At 42.1% G+C, this 15,272-nt stretch overlaps 1 protein-coding gene and 1 long non-coding RNA gene across 18 annotated transcripts in view; one reads left to right on the forward strand and one right to left on the reverse strand.

Annotated features, from left to right (window-relative positions):
- The window catches only part of LOC114673842 (uncharacterized), a 38,024-nt gene extending 30,406 nt beyond the window's left edge, over window positions 1-7,618 (forward strand). For all 6 annotated transcript variants that reach the window (XR_013408203.1, XR_013408202.1, XR_013408206.1 and 3 more), the window contains one exon: window positions 6,199-7,618. This is a non-coding gene — a long non-coding RNA (uncharacterized LOC114673842). The remainder of the gene's footprint in view (window positions 1-6,198) is intronic.
- The window catches only part of DLGAP1 (DLG associated protein 1), a 968,455-nt gene that overhangs the window by 128,693 nt on the left and 824,490 nt on the right, over window positions 1-15,272 (reverse strand). The window lies entirely within an intron of this gene.

Below are 15,272 nucleotides of genomic sequence, written 5' to 3' on the forward strand. Positions count from 1 at the left end.
CGCCGGGGGCGGTGGCTCACGCCTGTAATCCCAGCACTTTGGGAGGCCGAGGCAGGCGGATCACGAGGTCAGGAGATCGAGACCATCCTGGCTAACACGGTGAAACCCCGTCTCTACTAAAAAATACAAAAAACTAGCTGGGCGTAGTGGTGGGCGCCTGTAGTCCCAGTTACTCGGAGGCTGAGGCAGGAGAATGGCGTGAACCCAGGAGGCGGAGCTTGCAGTGAGCTGAGATTGCGCCACTGCACTGCAGCCTGGGCGACAGAGCGAGACTCCGTCTCGAAAAAAAAAAATAAATAAATAAAAAGAAATAATCTAAACTCCAAGAAATAGACCACTAAGACCCACCCAAGTAGTACTCACTGAATGTTCCTCCCGCCTCTCATAAGAACCAAAAATAGTGGCCTCCCACAGATGCTCCCAGAAGCAAAGTCTACCTACCACACACAGAATATGCAGAAGGGGAAAAACCCAAGCCACAGGTCCCTAAACGCCTGAGTCGTGACTCAGGGAGCCTGTCCTCCACCCCTGCCAAGTATAAGAAATGATTTCTACCGACCCACTTCTCTAAGGAGATGGTCCCTCATTCCTCTCTCCCGAGCCGGCTTCACAGTCCCCTTCATCGAAACGAAGCCCTAGTCATTGTATGCCTAGTGATGTTACGACTGCCAAATTCTATGACTATTTGGAAAGTTGTATCAGCTATGGATACATTCCACCTATTTGCTTTGGTGGCCAAGATCTCTTTGCAGTTGCACGGCAGTTTCTGTCCTCCCATCCTGTGTCAGGTTGTGTGTGTGTTTGCGGGGGCTGGGAAGGTAATGGAGGGAAGGAGGGACCTTCTCAAGTGAATCACCTTGCAGTGGAGCTGCTTCCTGTGTGTGTGAAGTTCTTCAAAGAGGCACCACTCACACAATGCCCCAAACAGAAAACAATCATAGGCGAAATTAGCAAATTGTTTTCTAGAAGATTAGATGTCGGACAACTTCAAGCATTCACAATAGAAAACAACTTGTTTTAAGGCAGTTAAACCCAAAGCATGCCTTTTTTGGGGTTTTGTTTACGAGTATGTTGTAATCTAAGAAGAGTAATGTTTTTACAGAAAAATTAGACCTTTATGATTGCAATCTAAGTGAGAGACAAGTAGGCCTACTTTTCTTAGAGATTAGTACATCATGTTAGTTCAGAAAGCATTTGTAAAAGGAAAAAAAAAAAGGAAATCATAAATGTCAATTTCATCTTAACACAGTGCAACTATCACTGTTCTCAACCTGAGTTCTTAATTTCTGGCACATCACAAATTCCTGGAACTACCACTGTTGAGCTAACCTCCCCTGACCCAGGCAGTTGAATCGTTTTTTCAAAGGATATGATCAAATCTCTGTTCACGCATGCCTACATGTATTCGTTTTCCAAAAGCATAAATTAATTCCGAGGGACGGAAAGTAGATTTGTGGTTGCCTAGGTTTGTGGGAGATGAAAATGGCCGTGGCTGGGAGCCATGGCTCACACCTGTAATCCCAGCATTTTAGGAGGCTGAGACAGAAGGATAATTTCAGCAGAGGAATTCAAGACCAGCCTGGACAACATAGGGAGACCCATCTCTACAAAATAAAAAAATTAGCCCAGCGTGGTGGCACATGCCTGTGGTGCCAGCTACTTGGGGGGCTGAGGTGGGAGGATCACTTTAGCCTGAGGATCACTTTAGCCTCAATTTCTCATTGAGGCTACAATGAGAAATGATTGTGCCAGTGCACTCCAGCCTGGGCTACAGAGTGAGACCCAGTCTCAAAAAATAAAAAAAGATCAGGAATGGTGGCTCACATCTGTAATCCTAGCACTTTGGGAGGCCGAGGTAGGAGGATTCCTTAAACACAGGAATTTAAGACAAGCCTGGGCAACATGGCGAAACCCAGTCTCTACAAAAAATACAAAAATTAGCTGGACATGGTGATGGGTGTCTGTAGTCCCAGGTACTTGGGAGGCTGAGGTGGGAGGATCATTTGAGTCTGGGAGGTCAAGGCTTCAGTGAGCTGAGATCACGCCACTGCACTTCACCCTGCTGGGTGACAGAGCAAGACCCTGTCAAAAAAATAAAAGAGCAAAGCAAAGAAGGCTGGATATAGTAGCTCATGGCTATAATCCCAGTACTATGGGAGGTGGAGGTGGGCGGATCACTTGAGGTCAGTAGTTCGAGACCAGCCTGCCCAACATGGAAAAATCTTGTCTCTACTAAAAATACAAAAATTAGCCAGGCATGGTGGTGTGCACCTGGAATCCCAGCTACTTAGGAGGCTGAGGTAGGAGAATCGTTTGAACCCGGGAGGGCGGAGGTTGCAGTGAACTGAGATCACGCCACTGTACTCCAGCCTGGGCGATAGAGCGAGACTCCGTCTCACAAAAAAAAAAGAAAAGAAAATATTTGAAGCTAAGACTGTGGTGATGGTTGTACAACTCTGTGAGCACACGAAAAAAAAATCGCTGAATTGTACACTTGAAACAGGTGGATTGTATGACATATGAGTCATATTTCAATAAGATCATTAACAATATACCTGAAAGAATTACATGGTCTCATGAAAGTACTGCTAATATTTTATTAGTGCTAGTAATTTTTTTTTTTTTAATAGAGATGAGGGTTCACTATGTTGCCCAGAGTGGTCTTGAACTCCTGAGCTTAAGTGATCCTCCTGCCTTGGCCTCCCAAAGTGCTAAGATTACAGGAGTGAGCCACCACACCTGGCCTAGTGCTAGTAATTTTTTGTCAGTTGTTTCTGGTGTGTGATTACTAATACAGTGCTCTTGAGAAGAACAGATTGGAGAAGTTTATAGGCTTCTGAGCTCAGGGAAGGCACTGACCGAGTCCCAGGCAGGCAAATGCAGTGAGTGAATTTGTTCAGTCCAGCGTGTTGTCTGTTTCCTTCGTACAGATCCGTGAGGTAGAGGAATTATATATATATATATATATTTGCTTTCTTATCCCCCATCTTTCCTGTTCTTCTCCCACACTCCACAGTCCTACATGCTATCCGGATGCTTCTCCAACGCGTGGGCGTGTCAGAATCTTGAGGAGGAAGAAAGTGAAGAGCAGATAGTTTTTGTAATTTGAAAAAACATATAGTAGTTTGTCTTGTAATATAATATTTACTTGAGGGGCATTCCTTCTTTCTCTGATATATATATATATTTTAGAGATGGGGTCTTCCTCTGTTGCCCAGGCTGTAGTGCAGTGATGTGAGCATATCTCATTGCAACCTCAAACTCCTAAGCTCAAGTGGCCCTCCTGCCTTAACCTCTCAAGTAACTGGAACTGCCTGTCTAATTAATGCCTCTGCTATTTCCTTCCTCCCTCCCTCCCTCCTTTCTTTCTTTTCTTTCCTTTCTTTGCTTTCTTCTTCCTCCCTCCCTCCCTCCCTCCCTCTCTCTCTTTCTTTCTTGTCTCACTCTGTCGTCAAGGCTGGAGTGCAATGGGACGATCTTGGCTCACTGCAAACTCCCACCTCCCGGGTTCCAGTCATTGTCCTGCCACAGTCTCCTGAGTAGCTGGGATTACAGGCGCTCACCACACCCAGCTAATTTTTGTATTTTTAGTAGAGACGGGCTTTCACCATGTTGGCCAGGCTGGTCTCCAACTCCTGACCTCAAGTGGTCCACCGCCTTGGCCTCCCAAAGTGGTGGCATTACAGGCGTGAGCCATTGTGCCTGGCCTTCTGTTAATATTCTTTTTTTTTTTTTTTGAGACAGAATCTCACTCTGTTGCCTAGGCTGGAAAGTGCAGTGGTGTGATCTTGGCTCGCTGCATCTTCTGCCTCCCGGGTTCAAGCCATTCTCCTGCCTCAGCCTCCTGAGTAGCTGGGATTACAGGCATATGCCATCATGCCCGGCTACTTTTTATTTATTTATTTATTTATTTATTTATTTATTTATTGAGTAGAGATGGGGTTTCACCATGTTGGTCAGGCTAGCCTCAAACTCCTGACCTAGGTGATCTGCCCATCTTGGCCTCCCAAAGTGCTGGAATTACAGGCATGAGCCACCATGCCTGGCTGACTTTTTTTATATGATTTTAGGAGTTAGCCTAGAAATTTTAATCCACATATTTAACTTACTAATATCTAGACTTAATCAATACCCTTAACCTCTTCTTAGAAAATACAAGGTACTTAAAACACTTTAACTCCCAACTTTTACTGGGTTATATGTATTTTTTTTTTTTTTTTTGAGACGGAGTCTCGCTCTGTTGCCCAGGCTGGAGTGCAGTGGCTGGATCTCGGCTCACTGCAAGCTCTGCCTCCCGGGTTTACGCCATTCTCCTGCCTCAGCCTCCCGAGTAGCTGGGACTACAGGCGCCCGCCACATCACCCGGCTAGTTTTTTGTATTTTTTAGTAGAGACGGGGTTTCACTGGGTTAGCCAGGATGGTCTCGATCTGCTGACCTCGTGATCCGCCCGTCTCGGCCTCCCAAAGTGCTGGGATTACAGGCTTGAGCCACCGCGCCCGGCCGGTTATATGTATTTTTAATTCTGTCTTTTAAAAAAATATTCTGGACAGTTGTGGTGGCTCATGTCTGTAATCTTAGCACTTTGGGAAGCTGAGGCAGGAGGATCACTTGAGCTCAGGAGTTCAAGACCAGCCTGGGCAACATAGTGAGACCCTGACTCTACAAATAGTAAAAATATTAGCTGGGCATGGTAGCGTGTGCCTGTAGTCCCAGCTCCTCCAGAGGCTGAGGCGGGAGAATTGGTTGAGCCTGAGAGGTAGGGACTGCAGTGAGCCGTGATTGTGCCGCTGTACTCCAGCCTGGGCAACAAGGCCAGATCCTGTCTCAAATAAGTAAATAAATTAAATTAAATAATTCACAAGATGTTATTTTTTATTTGTATTTTATTTTTTCAAGACGAGGTCTTGCTCTGTGGAGTACAAGTGGCATGATCTTAGTTCATTGCAACCTCGGCCTTCCAGGCTCAAGGGATCATCTTACCTCAGCCTTCTGAGTAGCTGGGACCACATGTGTGTATCACCACACCTAATTTTTTTATTTTTTGTAGAGGCAGGGTCTCACTATGTTGCCCAAGCTGGCCTCCAACTCCTGGCTCAAGTGATCCTCCCACCTTGGCTTCCCCAAGAGATGGGGTTACAGGCATGAGCCACTGTGCCTGGCCTCACAAGATGTTGTTATCTTTGTTTTACACTATCAATGCCCATGCGTCTTTACCTAATTATTAACCACTGTATTGCTGTTCATTCTTCCTGCATCTCAGATCTTCCATCAGGGATCATTTTTCTTCTACATAAAATAAATCATTTGTAATTTCCTTTAGCAGTGGTCTATAGTCTTCATTTGAGGGTGTCTTTATTTTGTCTTCATTCTGGAAAAATATTTTTTCTTTTCTTTTCTTCTTCTTCTTTTTTTTTTTTTTTTGAGATGGAATTTTGCTCTTGTTGCCCAGGCTGGAGTGCAGTGGACCCATCTCTGTTCACTTGAACCTCCCGGGTTCAAGCGATTCTCCTGCCTCAGCCTCCCAAATAGCTGGGATTACAGGCGCCTGCCACCACGCCCAGCTAATTTTTGTATTTTTGGTAGAGACGGGGTTTCACCAGGTTGGGCAGGCTGGTTTCAAACTCCTGACCTCAAGTGATCCACCCACCTCAACCTCCCAAAGTGCTATGATTACAGATGTGAGCCATCACGCCTAGCCTAATTCTTATAATCCAACGTTTTGATCCTTGGTGGGTCTTTTGTCTTATTTATGATGCCTTGTTTCCTTGTGTGCTTGGTTATTTTTGACAGTGAGAAGATTACTTTCCTTGGGAGCTTATTTTGGAAGGTTATATGTGGCCTAGAAAAATAGTCTTTTTTTTTTTCTGTAGAGGATTACCATTTGAAATATATCATTCATGGCTTGAAGTTTTTTGGACCACTCAGGTGATGTAAATTTGGGCTGAGGTTTGAATGAAAGCTCATGGTTACAACTTCTCATGAATGGATAATCCCCAATTTTAGCATATGACAAGGTTTTGTTTTTGTGTTTTGAGTTGAGATGGGGAGTGGATCATATGGTGATGACTACCTTCTAGTTCATCTTTATCTTTAGGGTATAATCTTTTTGGGATGCCAGGTTTATGGGATACAATTCTCCTATTAGGCTATGCCTTGGGCAAGTTTTGGGCTTTAAAGTCTGCTTCTACCTACTCTAGGTACCATCAAAGCCTAAACTGGGCCGGGCATGGTGGCTCATGCCTATAATCTCAGCACTTTGGGAAGCCAAGGCGAGCAAATCACGAGGTCAAGAGATCAAGACCATCCTGGCCAACATGGTGAAACCCCCTCTCTACTAAAAATACAAAAGAAAAAAATCAGCTGGGCATGGTGGCAGGCTCCTGTAGTCCCAGCTACTCTGGAGGCTGAGGCAGGAGAATCGCTTGAACCCGGGAGGCAGAGGTTGCAGTGTGCTGAGATCACGCCACTGCACTCCAGCCTGGTGACAGAGCAAGACTTTGTCTCAAAGAAAAAAAAAAAAAAGGCCTAAACTGAAGATCAAGTTGAATAGATAGGGATGGGGAGTGCTTTGCATGCTTCCCTTAGGGGAATTTATCAGAATTAAGAGTGGAAGGTGGTGCTTTCTGCCAGGGATCATTATGTATGTGTATGTACAGTATATAAAAACGTAGCTTGGATTTTTTTAAAGTTGAGAAACACTATTCTGTCATTGTACTCAATCCTGTTTTCTAAAGTTTCACTGAAATTGCAGTTCTACAAATTCTGTAATGAAGTTCCTTTACATTTTGTGATTCCTTGTGATTTCAGATAATGTGCTGAAAGCTATAGACACCCTTCTCCAGAGGTAATTCACATATGCACACATATATACATTTTTATTATAATTTCAAATGGTTTAAGAGACCCTCTAAAGTCCATTCATGGAGTCAGTGTAAGAATGTAAGCTCTAAAAATACTGAATACTACTTGAATTTCCATAAGTAAAGGAATAGTTAAATAACTATGGCCATGCATGAAAACAGAATTTTGTGAAGACATTAAAAAGAAGGTAACTTTATATTTACCAATATAGATAGATGCTAAAGATACAATGTTAAGTAAAAAGAGCAATTTACAGAGCATATTAGAGTAATTTTGTTTATATATATATATTATATATGTTATTCCATTTCTGTAGATGTGCATAGAAAATATCTGGAGGAATACATGAGAAATTTGGACAATGTGGCTGGATGAGTATTAGACAGATTTTTTTCTTTAAAATAAGTTAGCTTTGAACATCCCCCCCACTATAAATTTGTATAATTTTTTGCATATATTAATGAAAAAATCAAGTTAATTAAACGGTGAATCTTTTTTGTATATATAATGTTTTATTTATAATGTACTCTGAAGAAAAAAGTGACTTTGTATTTATTGCTATTCAAATGAGATCCTTTTCTGTAGCTGAAAACTTTGATCTTCCTTTCCTTCTTTGTTTACCTAAAGGTTAAAAGACATTTTTGGACTTTCCGTCCTGACTTGACTTATCACTGCTTTATCATCTTGCTTTTGATTCTCCAAGTTTTCAATTTCTTAGTTATGTGTAATGCCCTGACATTATAAGAATAAAATCCAGATAGATGTAAATTATATTGAGAATATTGTCTTCATTTCTATATGAATCTGCTTAATTTATGTCCTTTTAAGATACACTTTATGATTTTAATACAAACTGGTTCATGGATTATTAATTCAAATTATGCTGTTATAGTCAACCACATGAGATGAGGTAATTGGAAAGATACCATGTTCTTACATAATGATCTTGGTCTCTGAATGACTGAAGGACTCTCCCTGTCATGTATTTGTACAGATGAATTTATTTGAGGGTGAACAAAGTAATTCTAATCTTTACCAAACATTAAATTTCCTAATTGATATTTCAACTCAATGACATCCAATATTTTAAGCAGAGCAAATTTTCTAACTTTATTATCTGACATACACGAGGCGTGTTGGATACCATTAGAAAAGAGACATTTTTCCTGGCTCCTGTTAGAGCAGGGTTTGGAATGACGTAAGGAGTATGTATAATAAATGTAGAAATCACTACAATAGAAGATACATGAAATGCCTAAATGTTCTCTCCTACTGACCACAAAAAGGTTCATATACAAACCAGTCAAGAGTCTGGTTGTCTGTGCCATTTTTTTGTCAGCAAATAGGAGCTCTACCTTCTTGGCCAACTGATTCATTCATTCTTACAGCCGTCGGTGTGGTGACTTCTATTGTGACTAGCTGAGGACAACCTCCTGGGGACCAGGGAAGCTGCTGGGGATGTACTTTAATGAGACTACTCACCAGCAGATGGTCACCATCTCTGTCTTGCAATCAGTTACTTGCTAACAACTTCCTTATGTTTAACCCAACTCTTGGAATGTAACCCCCTTACTTTGAATTCTAATCTTCAAAAAGAAAGACACTGGCAATATCCAGTTTGTAAGCCCCCATTCTTCCCCTCATAACTATGTTTAAATAGTCAGGAATTCCACGAATTCAATCTCCTCATTCCATGGATGACTTGGTCTTGACAGCCCTTCCTCAATAATCACTGGATTTTCTGCCCATAATCCAAACCCTTCCTAATTCACTCTTCGAAATGCCTTCTGAGTTGTATTTTGAAGAAAGAAACTCACTACTTCATTCACTGGCTTACAGATCTAAATGGCTCCTCATTTCCTACAGAATGAAGTCCAAATTCCTTGTTGGGATTTCAACAGTTGGGCCCTTTGTCTTCTGCCTCTTCCTATTCTCTCCCCACACACTTTTTGCTCTTTTCTCAAATATGCGTATGGTCCTGTTTCCCTGACTTGACACATGCAGCCCCTCTGCTTGGGGTTTCCATCCTCCCTTTCTTTACCTGGCCAACTCCCATCATCCTTCGGGTATGCTGTCACCTCTCCTGTGAAGCCTTCCTGGGTTATCTGCTTTGTCCTCATGCTCTCTTAGCCTTTAAAGGCTGTCTCTCACACCTTTCATTCATGGATTATAGATTTCTGTCTCCCCAAGAGATAAGAACCTGTGTCCTCACTATTTCTGAGTCCAGACCCTATACAGTACCCAGTTCAATAGAATTTGTTTTCAATTATTCTTTTGTATATAATTTTTGTTGGTTTATTTTTGAGACAGAGTCTCGCTCTGTCTTCTAGTCTGCAGTGCAGTGGCGCTATCTCGGCTCACTGTAACCTCCACCTCCCAGGTTCAAGTGATTCTCCTGCTTCAGCCTCCCGAGGAGCTGGGGCTACAGACGCACGCCACAATGCATGGCTAAATTTTGTATTTTTTTTAGTACAGACGGGGTTACTCTATGTTGACCAGGCTGGTCTTGAACTCCTGACCTCAGATTCACCTGCCTTGGCCTCCTAAAGTGTTGGGATTACAGGCGTGAGCAACCACGCCTGGCCACTTTTAAATTTTCTTTTTCTTTTTCTTTTTTTTTTTTGAGATGGGGTCTTGCTTTGTCGCCAGGCTGGAGTGCAGTGGCACGATCTCCGCTCACTGAAACCTCCGCCTCCCAGCTTCAAATGATTCTCCTGCCTCAGCCTCTCGAGCAGATGGGACTACAGGTGCACGCCACCACACCCGGCTAATTTTTGTATTTTCAATAGAGACAGGGTTTCACCATGTTGGCCAGGATGGTCTCGATCTCCCGACCTCGTGATCCGCCCGCCTTGGCATCCCAAAGTGCTGGGATTACAGGCGTGAGCCACTGCACCTGGCCACTTTACATATCTTAAATGAGTTCATATGTCTTTCTAAGGACACCCAATCTTTTCCTAAGAACAAAACTGAACTATCACAAAATGAACCCCTGGATGTCCCTGATTACCCAATAGGTAACAGTGATACCCCATCCTTTTGATTGTTGTAAGATTTTGCAGTGTATATTTATGGATATTTACAGAGATAGTGAGTGAGCAAGAAAGGGGCAAAGGCTGATCAAGGAATTTCATTTCTTTGTAATTTTAAGACCGACAATCTGGTAATATAAAATAAGTGCAAATCCCTAGAAAAGTCTCCATCTGAGGCTCTCCTCTTGTTTGCCTTCTAGAAATATGTTTAGTTTGTTTGGTAAAGGAGCCACACTTTGCTCCTGGTAGCACTTTTCTATATCTATGATTTTGCTCTTTTAAAAATGTTTTTCTAGGCCAGGCGCAGTGGCTCACAACTGTAATCCCAGGACTTTGGGAGGCAGACCCGGGAGGATCGCCTGAGCCCAGGAGTTCAAGACCAGCCTGGGCAACATGGGAAAGCCCTGTCTCCCCCACCAAAAAAAAAAAAAAAAAAAAAATTAGCTGGGCATGGTGGCATGCACCTATAGTCCCAGCTACTCAAGACACTGAGATGAGAAGATTGACTGAGGCTGGGAGGTCGAGGCTTCAATGAGCCATGATTGTGCCACTGCAATCCAGCTTAGGCAACAAAGTGAGATATTATCTCAAAAATTAAGAAAAACAAAAACAAAAACAAAGTCTAGTTCTTTAAATATTATATCAATATAATACACAGAGTTTTGTTAAGAGCTTATCCAATTCCAAATATATTAGAAAGAGTAATGCCTGACTAACTTGCTTTGGCACCTAAAGTATTTCAATTCATAAATCTATGGTGTGTTGCACTATCACAATGGTAGGTTTTTGTGCTAGGTAGATTTTTTTTTTTTTTTTTTTTGAGACAGTGTCTCACTCTGTTACCTAGGCTGGAGTGCAATGGTGCAATCAGAGCTCACTGTAGCCTTGACCTCCTGCTCAAGTGATCCTCCTGCCTCAGCTTCCTCAGTGTCTAGGACTATGGACTTGTACTGCCATGCCTGGCTAGTTTTAAAAAATTCTTTTGTAAATATAGGGTCTTACGATGTTGCCCAGGCTGTTCTTGAACTCCTAGCCTCAAGTGATCCTCCCACCTCAACCTCCCAAACTGTTGGGATTACAGGTGTAAGCCAATGTGGCTGTCCTTTTTTTTTTCCCCATCTTGTGATTTTATACTTCGTTTTTCTTCACTCAGTCACATTAATGTACATCTTACTGCCTTGGATGTCATCTTGTTAATGAGATATTTATACTTTATAAAGATCTCAGTGACTATTCTGTTAATCTTACGTATTTAAAAGTGTGAAAATTTTAAGAATAATATCAAATTCTTGACACATGTGCTTTCTGTTTTTAACATCAGGAAAACATTCAATATCACCAGTACTTGATACCATTAGTATTTGATTCCTACATTATCAGGAGAACAACTCTAAATAAGTCTGATTATAACATAAAGTTCAACAAGATCCTAAAACGGTCACATTGGCTTATGGCATCAAAGTGGATGTTAGATAAGGTTACAATCATTGTATAAATCTCATTTCCTTTTATCTACTTTATCGAACCAAACTTAGTGATAAGTCCACAAGAGCTCAAATACTAATGCCACACTATGCCTTCAGTTTCCTAAGATAGCTTTTTACCCTCATTGGTTTTGAAAGGAAAAATCTGGCCAGGCACAGTGGCTCACACCTGTAATCCCAGCACTTTGGGAGGCCAAGGCGGGCAGATCACTTGATGTCAGGAGTTCGAGACCAGCCTGACCAACACGGAGAAACCCTGTCTCTACTTAAAAAATACAAAATTAGCAGGGTATGGTGGTGCACGCTTGTAATTCCAGCTACTTGGGAGGCAGGAGAATTACTTGAACCTGGGAGGTGGAGGTTGCAGTGGGCCAAGATTGCGCCATTGCACTCCAGCCTGGGCAACAGAGCGAGACTGTTTGAAAAAACAACAAAAAAGATATAAAGAGATATAGGGGTAACTTGACATAAAAGTCCACTTAAGGACTGCTGTGGCTAAGTACCATGTTGTCCTGTTCTCTTCTCACTCCAAACTACATGCTGAAGTCCTTGATCTATAGCCCAGGCAATAGAGAATGGCCTACTCTTAGGAGCAAAGCCAGAATTCTTTCCAACGTGCAATAATAGTATACAGTCTTCAGAGGCACTGCAAAGCAGCCGGGAAGGTCAGGACCTGCCGCACTCCAAGACACACAGCAACAGGTGCTCTCAGCTCGGGTCTGAAAGGAACAAGTGATGGAAACCAACAAAGCTCCCAAACTGAGGAGAAAGCAAGCACGTGGAGACACTGGCCCATCAGACCCCAGGGCTGGTTCCCCAGTGTCCCACTGCTGCACTCAAGACCCTGGAGTTACCTAAGCTGATCCCGTGCTCGTCCCACACCACGTTTGCAAATGAAAGATGTTTCCTAGTTGAGGGCCAAAGACGTGACAACCAATGCCCAAAGCAGAGCAACCCTGTAGTTTCCTGCGCTTTCCAGCAAACCCTCATGTGTGGAATCATTCTCAATCTCCTTTCTCCGCCAATACGACTACTGTTACTATTACAAGTACTATCATCAATTATTGAGTGCATACAATGTGCCATACATTGTCCTAAGACCTTATTGTGAATTATACAATTTAATCCTTACTATTATTGTCATTCCAATTTTTAATGAGGAAAGAGAGGCACAGAGAAGTCAATTAATTTGCCCACAGTCATACGGCTACTAAGCAGGAGGGCCAGGATTCAAACCCAATAGTCAGAATCTAGAACTAAATTCTTAACGACTACACTGTACGAAACATTTTCTTCATGAGGCACAGCAAACAAGATTACACTAGTATTCCATAAAAATAAGACAATGTGTTTATATGTAATACTATATGTGTGCATGTATATATATTACTTCTTAATTACATATAACTAGTATTACATATCATATATTAATAAATATTAATTAATACATATTACAAAGGATTCTACAGGCAGTCATTCCATTGAAAATAAGACAAGAGGCTGGGTGCAGTGGCTCATGCCTGTAATCCCAGCACTTTGGGAGACTGAGGCAGGCAGATCACCTGAGGTCGGAAGTTTGAGACCAGCCTGACCAACATGGTGAAATCCCATCTCTACTGAAAATATAAAATTAGCAGGGCGTGGTGGCAGGGGGCCTGTAATCCCAGGTACCTGGGAGGCTGAGGCGGGAGAATCTCTTGAACCTGAGAGTTGGAGGTTGTGGTGAGCCGAGATTGCATCATTGCACTCCAGCCTGGGCAGCAAGAGCAAAACTCCATCTCAAACAAAAACAAAAACAAAAAGACAATGTGCATACACACACACACACACACACACACACACACACACACACACACACAGAGTATATAATACTGTCCTCTATGGTAACAATAGTAGATTGGCTATTCTGTAATAAATTCATAATAAATACTTATATTTCACTCTACAGTTTGAAAGTCCTTTCACCTTGTCATCTTACTTAGCCACACAGCAGTCCTGTAAGGGCATAGAACAGGCAATTGTCTCATATGTACTATAGATGCTGGGCCTAGGCTTATGAGCCTTTCAAGAGGATACAACTATTTGAGTCTTGAAAAAAGAGCTACTGGCTCTAAACCATAAACAGAAAACTGCAAAATCAAAACTAATAAAAATCTAGTTAAATGCCTTTGGACACTAAATATTTAACTGGTCTCCGTGGGACAGTGCAGCTTCTGTTCTGTCTTCAGGGATCTGTCTCCACTAACACCTAGGTCCCCTTCTTAAACAGTGTTTCATAGACCAGTGCCTGTCACTGTGACACACGTGCTAAATTATGTCCGTTGTCATTATCCGCAAACAGTCCCCTGCTACTCCCACCCCATCTCATGACATTGTGCCTGGAAGCATTGGTACTGCAGGTTGACTATCCCTTATCCAAAATGCTTGGGACCAGACTGTTTTGGATTTCAGATCTTTTTGAATTGGACAGGAATATTTGCATTATTCTTTTTTTTTTTTTTTTTTTTTTTTTGAGACGGAGTCTCACGCTGTTGCCCAGGCTGGAGTGCAGTGGCGCGATCTCGGCTCACTGCAAGCTCCGCCTCCTGGGTTCACGCCATTCTCCTGCCTCAGCCTCCTGAGTAGCTGGGACTACAGGCGCCCGCCACCGCGCCCGGCTAATTTTTTGTATTTTTAGTAGAGACGGGGTTTCACTGTGGTCTCGATCTCCTGACCTTGTGATCCGCCCGCCTCGGCCTCCCAAAGTGCTGGGATTACAGGCTTGAGCCACCGCGCCCGGCCTAATATTTGCATTATTCTTACTGGTTGAGCATCCGAAATCTGAAAATCCAAAATCCACAATGATACAGTGAATACTTCCTTTGAGCATCATGTCAGTGCTCAAAAAGTTTCAGATTTTGGAGCATCTTGGATTTCAGATGTTTGAATTTGGGATGCTTACCTTGCATATGTAAACGTGAGATTTCACTATGCACCATCTCCCTTAGATAGTGTAAACTGCTTTTAGCCCTATCTGGAGATAGGTATACCGAAAAGGAGGGTACTACTGTAGATGACTCCAAGGATTCAATTATTACTCACTCAGTCCTGCATTTAAAATTTTATGACCTTAAGCTAGTACATTTTCCATGCCTTTTTTGATTTTCTCTTCTATACATCAAGGGATAATAAGAGTAGCTACTGAGTTACTGTGAAGTATTAATGAGATAACATACGCCTTGCCTTTGCTTACTATAATTATGAACATATTATAAAGTGCTCAACAAATGTTAGCTCTTTGTATCATTATAAGCCTTCATATCTTTCTGATAAGATACATTCTTTGTTCAGAACTTAAAAAAGCACACCCAGGAGCTAAGCATTTTAATATATTGCTGGTGGGAGTACAAAGGGTATAGCCCCTACGGAGGGGTATGTGGCAATGTCTAGTAAAACCAGATCCTCTTCAACACTTTGACCCAACAATTGAACCTCTAGGAGTTTATCTGAAGATATGCCTCCCCACGTATGAAACAACTAGACTCAAGTTATTCGTTGTGGCATTATTTGCTATAGCAAAATATTGGAAATAAACTGCTCATCCATAGAAGATCATGTGAGTGAATTATGGTACAATCACCCCATAGACTACCATGCAACCCTAGCAAAGAAGGAAGAAGATTTTAATAAAATGAATGATTTCCAGAATATACTACGGAATTTTGAAAAGCAAAGTGAGTATATAATATGCCACCTTTTGTATATGTAGAAACAGGAGGATAGATGAAAGAGAAAGAAAGAAAGAAAGAAAGAGAGAGAGAGAGAGAGAGAGAAAGAGAGAGAGAGAAAGAGAAAGAAAGAAAGAAGGAAGGAAAGAAAGAAGGAAAGGAAGGAAGGAAGGAAGGAAGGAAGGAA

Source organism: Macaca mulatta, chromosome 18 (genome assembly GCF_049350105.2).
Source record: "Macaca mulatta isolate MMU2019108-1 chromosome 18, T2T-MMU8v2.0, whole genome shotgun sequence".
Classification (NCBI taxonomy): domain Eukaryota; kingdom Metazoa; phylum Chordata; class Mammalia; order Primates; family Cercopithecidae; genus Macaca; species Macaca mulatta.